The following is a 12,497-nucleotide window of genomic DNA, read 5'->3' as shown; positions in this document are numbered from 1 at the left end:
CCTAGCAAGGAGGTCCGATTAGACAGTAGCATCCTTTCTCTCTCAATACCTGTGTTGCTCTTCAATGGAAAAGAAAAGAATCTGTGGTCTTCCTAGTCTGTTCACTACACTGCAGAGCTGTGAAGGCTCTCCCGCCTTCACGGTGACTGACTTCTGTCCAGACTGTGCGGAAAACAATGCCTACAAAACAAAAGGTGTTCCAGGTCCACGGATGGTCCCAAACCCTAGACGTGAGGCTCCATCTGTACGTTCCATCCCCTTCCTGAGCATCAAAGTCAAATCAGTGTTGGAATATTGGACTTAAAAACCTAAAGTTTTAAAATATAGAACTAACTATATACTTTTTCTTGTGTGACAGGTGACACTTTTGTCAACTGCATTACTTAGGGCTGCACTTGACCTTTCTATCCAGCATTTAAAATTACCTAGTCATCGGGTGTCTGGGTGGCTCAGTCGGTTAAGCATCAGACTCTTGATTTCAGCTCAGATCGCATTCTCATGGTTCGTGAGATCAAGCCCTGTGTCAGGCTCTTCAGTGACAGGGTGGAGCCTGCTTGGGATTCTCTCTCTCTGTTCCTCCCCTGCATGTGTGCACGTGCATGCTCTTTCACTCTCTCAAAATTGGTAAAACATTTTTTAAAAATTAAAAAACACATGTTCATGCTCTCTCACTCTCTCACAATTGATAAACATTTTTTTTAATTAAAAAATAAAATTAAAAAAAACAGACAGGAACTAATTCCTCTGCAAAGAGGTAATAGTATGTTACATATTCACCAGAAATGTACAGAAATGGTGGTTTTTCTAACCTTGGCAATACTGCTCTAGAACAAACAGTGAGGTGGGTCCTAAGGACAGGGCTAAGGGCCCTTAGACCATCATCTCCCAGTTCAGCTGCCTCACCAGTGTTATGGATAATACAGATCCCCAGTCTTCCAGAAACTCTTCTCCAGCCTAGCATGGGCACAGTTGATTCCCTCTTCAGCCATGGAGTCCAGCCTCTCAGACACAGCCCTGATACTGGTTCATACCAACTGCAGGGAGAACGTCTTCCTCCAAGTCCACAGTGTTCCCAATAAGTATAAGCAGCACCCCTTTTCCCTGAGTCCCTCTGAATACAGAGGCCTGAAACCAATTCCAGGGCGCCACAGGGATAGCCACCGTGGTGGCCTCAAGAACAGCCCTCACACCCAAGCATGTTTGACGAAGGAGCCAAGAATACTCAATGGAGAAAAGACATGATCTTCAAAAAATGGGGCTGAGGGGCATCTGGGTGGCTCAAAGGAATGAGTGTCCGACCCTTGATTTTGGCTCAGCTTGTGATTGAGACCCATGTGGGACTTCAGGCTGGCAGTGTGGAGAGTGTTTGGGGTTCGTTGTCTCCCTCTCTCTCTGCCCGTCTCTCAAAATAATAAACATTTTTTTTAATGGTGGTGGGAAAATTGCATAGTCCCATGGAAAAAAAATGAAACTAGACTTCTACCTTACACCACTCACAAAAATTAACTCATAATGGATTAAAGATATTTACATGTAACACCAGAAACCATAGGGCGCCCGGGTGGTTCAGTCGGTTAAGCATCCAACCCTTGGTTTTGGCTCAGAAATCGATATCATTAGTGAGTTTGAGCCTCATGTTGGGCTCTGTGCTAACAGCACGGAGCCTGCTTGGAATACTCTCTCTCCCTCTCTCTCTGCCTATCTACTCCTCCCCGGCTCACACACACAGTCTGTCTCTCAAAATAAATAAATAAACTTAATAAAAAACCCTACTCTTGGCAGTGATTTTTTTGACATGATATCTAAAGCACAAACAACCAAACAAAAAACAAACAGGTGGGACTACATCAAATGAAAAATCTTTTGTACAGCAAAGGAAACCATCAACAAGATGAAAAGACAACCTGCAGACTGAGAAATAATATTTCCAAACCATATATATATATATATATATATATATATATATATAGTTAGAGGTAAATATCAAAAATATATTAAAAAATTATACAACACAATAGCAAAAATACCCACAAAAAAACAATCTATTTAAAAAATGGGCAAAGGATTTGAATAGACATTTTTCCAAAGAAAATATACCAATGGCCAACAGGTATATTAAAAGGTACTTAACATCACTCATCACCTGGGAAATGCAAATCGAAGTCGTGAGATACTACCTCAACCGGTTAGAATGATGATCATCAAAAGACAAGAGATTAAAACAATGCTGGGCAGGATGTAGAGAAATGGGAATTCTTATGCACCGTTGCTATGAATGTAAGTTGATGCAGCCAATATAGAGAACAGTACGAGGTTCCTTTAAAAACTAAAAATAGAGATGATGGCAGAACAGCATGGAAGTTTTGTGTGTGTCTCACGTCCATGAAATACAGCCAGACCAACACTAAACCATCCTGCACACCTAGAAAACTGATTGGAGGATTAACACAACAATCTGCACAACCTGAACCACAGAATTCAACAGGTATGCGGCGCGGAGAGGTGAACTTGGGGAATGAGAAGTCCCGGTGGGCAGGGAGCTGCTTTTGCGGGCAAAGAGAGGACAGAGACAGGGGGAGGGGGAGGGGGGATATGGGAAAAGCACCCCTCCCCAAAAGCAGCTGGACAGAAAGTGGAAAAGTGGAAACAGCCGCAGGGACTAAACTAACAAAGGAGAAAGCAGAGGGTTTAAATTCCATTAAGACCGTAAACAAGGGGAGCACAGAGTCTGCAACTCCGCAGCTCCATACCTGGAGGTGGTCTGGTGGGAACAGCGAATCCCTAGGAACAGAGTGGGATCTGGCAGGTTCACAGGCCACATGGGGAGAAGCGGTTTCACTGCTGGAAGGACATTTGGTAGAGGCTGCGAGGCAACCTGGGCCCAGCAGACCCCAGAGAATGGGCACATTTACTGGTGCTGGAACACGGTCGTTAAGGGTGAAGGCTGGTGCCAGATGTGTGTTGTGATTTCCCATAATCCCTGAAACGCTGCTGCTACACTATCTTGCAAACTTTTCCTGAGGCAGGCTGGCACCTGGCCACAGTCTCAGGGCACCGGCAGCAACAGGGTCCAGCAAGCGAGCATTCCTGAGTGCAGCTGGCATTCAGCCATTGTTCAGTGAGACCCTCCCACAGAGGGGCAGAACGGGTCAAAGCCGCAGTCCTTCAGAATTAAGGGGAAAACAGCCACATCTGAGACAAAATTCAGGACACAAGTACTGCCTGGGGCTTGGTCATGGACACTGAAAAAGTGGGGAGTAGACAAAAGTTGAAGACAGAGGACAGGTGCATAATTGCTGATCCGGGAGAACAGAGTTCCAATACTAGAGACTGGGTAGCTGGGTGACGCCATTTTCACTGCTCCCGCACCTGCCCAAATGCACCTACGGGCATCGCAACAATCCAGCTCAGTAGGCTAGCAGCGCCATCTAGTGGAGAACGGAGCCATTACACTAAGCCCTGCCCAACTGGGCCCACCTCACTCCTCAGGAACACAAGTCTCACAACCTGCTCAGTTTCTGGACTATAAAGTACTTCATAGTCTGAATTCTAGGGGAAAACAAAGCAATTTCAGTCGTATTTCAATCTGTTAGCAGGTCCACCTATTCAATTTTCTTTTTTTTTTTCTCTTTTTCACTTCTTTTTCTTGAATACAGAAAGAGAAAAAATTCATTTTTATTTTCAATTTTTATTAAAAATATTTAATTTTTTACTATATTTTTACTTGTGTGTAAATTATTTCAAACTCTCTTTTACTTCCATCACTTTATTTTATTCTCCTTCAGTGTACTCACTTTTTCAAATTTTCAAATGATTTCCTTTTTTTGTTCCTTCCCCCCCACCTTTTTTCTCTAATCTATCAAACTACTTTCAACACCCAGACCAAACACACCTAGTCATTTACTCGATTTTGTGTGTGTGTTTTCAATTTTTTGATTTTACTATTTTTTAATTTTAATTTTTATACCTCATTAATTCCTTTTCTCCCTTCAAAATGACGAAATGAAGGAATTCACCCCAAAAGAAAGAGCACGAAGAAACAACAGCCAGGGATTTAACCAACACAGATAAAAAAAGCAAGATGTCTGAACCAGAATTTAGAATCACGATAATAAGAATATTAGCTGGAGTTGAGAATAGACTAGAATCCCTTTCTGCGGAGATAAAAGAAGTAAAAACTAGTCAGGATGAAATTTAAAAAATGCTATAACTGAACTGCAATCACAAATGGATGCCACGGTGGCAAGGATGGATGAGGCAGAACAGAGAATCAGCAATATAGAGAACAAACTTATGGAGAATAATGAAGCAGAAATAAAGAGGGAGATTAAGGCAAAAGAGCACGATTTAAGAATTAGAGAAATCAGTGACTCATTAGAAAGGAACATCAGAATCATAGGGGTCCCAGAAGAGGAAGAGAAAGAAATAGGGGTAGAAGGTTTCTGTGAGCAAATCATAGCGGAAAACTTTCCTAACCTAGGGAAAGACACAGACATCAGAATCCAGGAAGCACAGAGGACCCCTATTAGTTTCAACAAAAACCAACCATCAACAAGGTATATCATAGTCAAATTCACAAAATACTCAGGCAAGGAGAGAATCATGAAAGCAGCAAAGGAAAAAAAGTCCCTAACCTACAAGGGAAGACAGATCAGGTTTGCAGCAGACCTATCCACAGAAACTTGACAGGCCAGAAAGGAGTGGCAGGATATATTCAATGTGCTGAATCAGAAAAATATGCAGCCAAGAAGTCTTTATCCAGCAAGGCTGTCATTCAAAATAGAAGGAGAGATAAAAAGTTTCCCAGACAAACAAAAATGAAAGAAGTTTGTGACCACTAAACCAACCCTGCCAGAAATTATAAGGGGGACTCTCTGAGGGGAGAAAAGATGAATATAAATAAATATATATATATATATATATATATATATATATATATATATATATATATACCAAAAGCAACAAAGATTAGAAAGGACCAGAGAACACCACCAGAAACTCCAACTCTACAAGCATTGTAATGGTAGTACTCACTCTAAACGTCAGTGGACTCAATGTTCGAATCAAAAGACACAGGCTAACAGAATGGATAAGAAAACAAGATCCATCTATATGCTGTTTACAAGAGACCCACTTGAGACCTAAAGACACCTTCAGATTGAAAATAAGGGGATGGAGAACTATCTATCATGCTATCATGGTCAACAAAAGAAAGCCAGAGTAGCCATACTTATATCAGACAATCTAGACTTTAAAATAAAGACTGTATCAAGAGAGGCAGAAAGGCATTATATCATAATCACGGGTTCTATCCACCAAGAAGACTTAACAATTGTAAACATTTATGCGCCAAATGTGAAAGCACCCAAATATATAAACCAATTAATCACAAACATAAAGAAACTCATTGATAGTAATACCATAATAGTAGGAGACTTCCACACCCCACTCACAGCAATGGACAGATCATCTAATCAAAAAATCAACAGGGAAACAATGGCTTTGAATGACACACTGGACCAGATGGACTTAACAGATATATTCAGAACATTTCATCCTAAAGCAGCAGAATATACATTCTTCTCCGGTGCACATGGAATGTTCTCCAGAATAGACTACATACTGGGACACAAATCAGCCCTCAGCAAATGCAGAATGATCGAGATCATACCATGCATATTTTCAGACCACAACACTATGCAACTCAAAATCAACCACAAGAAAAAATTTGGAAAGGAAACAAATACTTGGACTGAAGAACATCCCATGAAAGAATGAATGGGCTAAGGAAGAAGTTAAAGGGGAAATTAAAAGTATATGGAAGCCAATGAAAATGATAACGCCACAACCCAAAACGTCTGGGACGCAGCAAAGGCGGTCATAAGAGGTAAGTATATAGCAATCCAGGCCTTCCTAAAGAAGAAAGATCTCAGATACACAACATAACCTTATGCCTTAAAGAGCTGGAAAAAGAACAGCAAATAAAACCCAAAACCAGCAGAAGACAGGAAATAATAAAGATTAGAGCAGAAATTAATGCTATTGAAACCAAAAAACAGTAGAACAGATCAATGAAACCAGAAGCTGGTTCTTTGAAAGAATTAATAAAATTGATAAACCACTAGTCAGTTTGATCAAAAAGAAAAAGGAAAGGACCCAAATAAATAAAATCAAGAATGAAAGAGGAGAAATCACAACCAACACAGCAGAAATAAAAACAATAATAAGAAAATATTATAAGCAATTATATGCCAATAAAATGGGCAATCTGGAAGAAATGGACAAATTCCTAGAAACATATACACTACCAAAACTGAAACAGGAAGAAATAGAAAATTTGAACAGACCCATAACCAGTAAAGAAATCGAATTAGTGATCAAAAATCTCCCAAAAAACAAGAGTCCAGGGCCAGATGGCTTTCCAGGGGAATTCTACCAAACATTTAAAGAAGAGTTAACACCCACTCTCTTGAAGCTGTTCCAAAAAATAGAAATGGAAGGACAACTTCCAAACTCCTTCTATGAAGCCAGCATTACCTTGATTCCAAAACCAGACAGAGACCCCACTAAAAAGGAGATCTATAGACCAATTTCCCTGATGAACATGGATGCAAAAATTCTCAACAAGATATTAGCCAACCGGATCCAACAATATATTAAAAAAATTATTCACCACGACCAAGTGGGATTTATACCCAGGATGCAGGGCTGGTTCAATGATCGCAAAACAAGTAACATGATTCATCACATCAATAAAAGAAAGGACAAGAACCATATGATCCTCTCAATAGATGCAGAGAAAGCATTTGACAAAATACAGCATCCTTTCTTGATAAAAAGACGCAAGAAAGTAGGGATAGAAGGAGCATACCTCAAGATCATAAAAGCCATATATGAACAACCCAAGGCTCATATCATCCTCAATGGGGAAAAACTGAGAGCTTTCCCCCTAAGGTCAGGAACAAGACAGGGATGTCGACTCTCGCCACTGTTATTCAACATAGTATTGGAAGTCTTGGCCTCTACAATCAGACAACACAAAGAAATAAAAGGCATCCAAATCGACCAGGAGGAGGTCAAACTTTCACTCTTCACAGATGACATGATACTCTATATGGAAAACCCTAAAGATTCCACCAAAAAACTGCTAGAACTGTTCATGAATTCAGCAAAGCTGCAGGATATAAAATTAATGCACAGAAATCAGATGCATTCCTAGACGCCAACAATGAAGCAACAGAAAGAGAAATCAAGGAATTGATCCCATTTACAATTGCCCCCAAAACCATAAAATACCTAGGAATAAATCTAACCTAATAGGTGAAAAATCTATACACTGAAAACTACAGAAAGCTTACGAAAGAAATTGAAGAAAGACACAAAAAAATGGAAAAAGATTCCATGCTCCTGGATAGGAAGAACAAATATTGTTAAAATGTCGATACTACCCAAAGCAATCTACATATTCAATGCAATTTCTATCAAAATAACACCAGCATTCTTCACAGACCTAGAACAAACAATCCTAAAATTTGTATGGAACCAGAAAAGACCCCGAATAGACAAAGCAATCTTGAAAAAGAAAACCAAAGCAGGAGGCATCACAATCCCGGACTTCAAGCTATACTACAAAGCTGTAATCATCAAGACAGTATGGTTCTGGCACAAGAACAGACACTCAGATCAATGGAACACAATAGAGAACCCAGAAATGGACCCACAAACGTATGGCCAACTAATCTTTGACAAAGCAGGAAAGAATATCCAATGGAATAAAGAGTCTCTTCAGCAAGTGGTGCTGGGAAAACTGGACAGCAACATGCAGAAAAATGAACCTGGACCACTTTCTTACACCACACACAAAAATAAACTCAAAATGGATGAAAGACCTCAATGTAAGACAATGTAAGCCATCAAAATCCTCAAGGAGAAAGCAGGCAAAAACCTCTTTGATCTTGGCCACAGCAACTTCTTACTCAACACGTCTCCAGAGGCAAGGGAAGCAAAAGCAAACATGAACTACTGGGACCTCATCAAAATAAAAAGCTTCTGCACAGCAAAGGAAACAATCAGCAAAACTAAAAGGCAACCAACAGAATGGGAGAAGATATCTGCAAACGACGTATCAGATAAAGGGTTAGTATCCAAAGTCTATAAAGAACTTATCAAACTCAACACCCAAAAAACAAATAATCCAGTGAAGAAATGGGCAAAAGACATGAATAGACACTTCTCCAAAGAAGACATCCAGATGGCCAAGCAACACATGAAAAAATGCTCAACATCACTCATCATCAGGGAAATACAAATCAAAACCACAATGAGATACCACCTCACGCCTGTCAGAATGGCTAACATTAACAACGCAGGCAACAACAGATGTTGGCGAGGATGCAGAGAAAGAGGATCTCTTTTGCATTGTTGGTGGGAATGCAAGCTGCTGCAACCACTGTGGAAAATAGTATGGAGGTTCCTCAAAAAACTAAAAATAGAACTACCCTACAACCCAGCAATTGCACTACTAGGTATTTATCCGAGGGATGCAGGTGTGCTGTTTCGAAGGGACACAGGCACCCCAATGTTTATAGCAGCACTATCAACAATAGCCAAAGTATGGAAAGAGCCCAAATGTCCATCGATGGATGAAAGGATAAAGAAGACGTGGTATATATACATATATATACACCACACACACACACACACACACACACACACACACACACACACACACACAGTATTACTCGGCATACAAAAAGAATGAAATCTTGCCATTTGCAACTACGTGGATGGAACTGGAGGGTATTATGCTTTGTGAAATTAGTCAGTCATAGAAAGACAAGTATCATATGACTTCACTCATATGAGGACTTTAAGAGACAAAACAGATGAACATAAGGGAAGGGAAACAAAAATAATATAAAAACAGGGAGGGGGACAAAACATAAGACTCATAAATATGGAGAACAAACTGGAAGGGTTGTGGGAGGAGGGATGGGCTAAATGGGTAAGGGGCACTAAGGAATCTCCTCCTGAAATCTTTGCACTACATGCTAACTAATTTGGATGTAAATTAAAAAAAAAATTAAAATGAAATTCTCATTTAAAAAAAAAACTAAAAATAGACGGGGTGCCTGGGTGGTTCAGTCTGAAGAGCATGCACCTCTTGATCTTGGAGTCATGAGTTCAAGCCCCACTTGGGGTGCAGAGATCACTTAAATAAATAACACTTAGCAGTTCTCCTGTCCATGGGTCCTGGACCTGTGCTTTAATAAAAGTACCTTTTTACACCAAAGACATCTTAAGAATTATTCCTTGGCTGTCAGCTCCGAATGCCATGAACCCCACCATCATCTCAAACTGCCTCAACTGCAAATATCTTCTCCCATTCCGTTGGTTGCCTTTCAGTTTTGCTGATTGTTTCCTTTGCCGTGCAGAAGCTTTTTATTTTCATGAGTCCCAATAGTTCATTTTTGCTTTTGTTTCCCTTGCCTCCGGAGACGTGCTGAGAAGTTGCTACAGCTGAGGTCAAAGAGGTTTTGGCCTGCTTTGTCCTTTAGGATTTTGATGGCTTCATGTCTGACATTAGGTATCCTGTTGTTGACTGGGGCATGAGGTCAGACTTGCGCACCTTTCCACTTGTGAGACCCTTCCGTTTTGCGTTTGGCTTGCCTGTCATTGTTCCCCAACCCTGTGTGGGTTCCAAGTCCTGTGACACCTAGCTGCTAGAATGCCCCCTCCAGCTACAAATGATAAATGACTCAGATCCAACATGGCGGAGCAGTAGGGGGACCCAAAGTTCCCTCGTCCCTCAATCACAACAGGGTTGAGGCCAAAGGACTTTGAATTCCAAGAGTCCGGGCTGCAGAGTGACTGAGACATCTCCAGGGGCCCACAGGGACAACCTGGCACGTCAAAGGTGTGTGATTGTGAACTGGGAGAGATAAAACAGGGAGCATAGGCACAGATGGGAGGGATCCCCTTCTGTGGCAAGACAAAGAGAAGAGAAGAGGGGCTGTGGAAGTGTAGGACTATATATGGACTAGAGAAAAACGATGGACCAGGATAGAGAAAGATTCAATCTCTAACCGTGGGGCTTTCAGGGCACCCAGCAGTTTTGCATTTTCTGATTTAACTCTTGGACAATTTTTATTATATGTGTTTTCTTTTTTCCTTTTATCCTTATTTCTTCCCTCCTCTAGTCTGGTTATTCTGTTTGTTGGTTTGCTTAAACAGACATATGTAATCTGTTCTCTTCACACCTGTTCTTTATCTCCTCTATTTTCCTCCCTCTCTGGATTAAGCCCTATAGTTTCTCTGCCTGATCAATTTTCTTTTCTTTCCTTTTTCCTCGCCCCTGTCATTAATCTCTTTGTATGGGATAAGACCTCTTCCATAAACACCACCCCCACCCCATTGTTTTTTTGTTATTGCTGGTATTTTGTATGTTTTTTGTGGGTTTTTTGTTTTTCTTTGTTTGCTTGTTTTTTGTTTTGTTTGTTTCCTTTTCCAGGGCTACTTCAAGGCACACCTGGTGGAGGGTCCAAAACATCACTACTGAGTAGGAAGATAAAGCAACCAGGGTCACGACAACAGAGAGCAAGTAACACATTCCAAAAAACACCTGCTGAAAGGCCAGGCCCTGGATAATGTATGACCCGTCTTTAACATAGTACTGCTCATGGGTGTGGGACACATAACAAGCTTTTAAAACACATAAGGAACAGAAAATGAGCCAAAATGGTGAAATGGAAGAACTCTCCTCAAAAGAAATTCCAGGAAGAAATGACAGCTAAAGAATTATCAAAACAGATAAAAACAATACAACTGATAACGAATTTAGAATAATAGTCGTAAGATTAATTACTGGGGTTGAAAAAAGCATAGAATACAGCAGAGAATCTATTGCTATAGAGATCAAGGAACTAACAAATAGTCATGATGAATTAAACAATGTTGTAAATGAGGTGCAAAATAAACGAGGTAGTGACAGCGAGGATTGATGGGGCAGAGGGGAGAATAAGTGAAATAGAAGATAAAATTATGGAAAAGATGAAGCTGAGAAAAAGAGAGATAAAAAAAATTCTAGACCACAAGGGGAGACTTTGAGAACTAAGCGATTTGATGAAACATATTATCTGTATCATAGGAGTTCCAGAAGAAGAGAGAGAGAAAGGGGCGGAAGGTGTACTTGAACAAATCATGCTGAGAACGTCCGCAATCTGGGGAAGGAAACAGACACTGAAATCTAACAGGCACAGAGAACTCCCTTCAGACGTAACAGGAACTGATCTTCTGCACAACATATTATAGTGAAACTGGCAAAATACAAAAATAAAGACAGAATTATGAAAGCAGCTAGGAACAAAAGGGCCTTAACCTACAAGGGTAGACACAGAAGGGTACTAGCAGACCTATCTGCTAAAACTTGGCAGGCCAGAGGAGAGTGGCAGAGGAAATATTCAACGTGATGAATAGGAAAAATATGCAGCCAAGGATCCTTTATCCAGCAAGGCTGTCATTCAGAATAAAAGGAGACATAAACGTTTTCCCAGACAAACAAAAACTGAAGGACTTCATCAATACTAAACCAGTCCTACAAGAGATCCAAAGGAGGACTCTGTGAGTGGAATGTTGCAAAGACCACAAAGGACCAGAGACATCACTACCAGCACGAAACCTACAGACAGCACAATGACACAAATCCATATCTTTCAATAATAACACTGAATGTAAATGGACCAAATGCTCCAATCAAAAGACATAGGGTATCAGAATAGATAAAAACAAAAAACAAAAAAACAAAAAACAAGACCCATCCACAAGAGACCCATTTTAGACCTGAGGACATCTTCGGATTGAGAGTGAGGGGATGGAGAACTACCTATCATGCTACTGGAAGTCAAAAGAAAGCTGGAGTAGCCATACCTGTATCAGACAAACTAGATTTTAAAGTAAAGGCTGTAACAAGAGATGAAGAAGGGCATTATATAATAATTACGAGGTCTATCCATCAAGAAGAGCTAACAATTATAAATGTTTCTGCACCCAATTTGGTGACACGCAAATATATAAAACAATTAACCACAAACATAAGCAATCTTATTGATAAGACTGTGGTAATTTCAGGGGACTTTAATACTCCACTTACAACAATGGACAGATCAACTAGGCAGAAAATCAATAAAGAAACAATGGTCCTGAATGATACACTGAACCAGATGGACTTGACAGATATATTCAGAACTCTTCACCCAAAAGCAGCAGAATGCACATTCTTCTCGAGTGCACATGGAACATTCCCCAAGATACATCACATACTGGGTCACAAAACAGCCCTCAATAAATATAAAAGAACTGAGATCATACCATGCACATTTTCAGATCACAACGCTATGAAACTTGAAATCAACCACAGGAAAGTTTGGAAAACCTCCAAATGCATGGAGGTAAATGAACATCCTACTAAACAATGAATGGGTCAACCAGGAAATTAAAGA

This window comes from Panthera tigris, chromosome C2, assembly GCF_018350195.1.
Source record: "Panthera tigris isolate Pti1 chromosome C2, P.tigris_Pti1_mat1.1, whole genome shotgun sequence".
Taxonomy (NCBI): domain Eukaryota; kingdom Metazoa; phylum Chordata; class Mammalia; order Carnivora; family Felidae; genus Panthera; species Panthera tigris.
Note: the sequence above shows the minus strand (reverse complement) of the source record.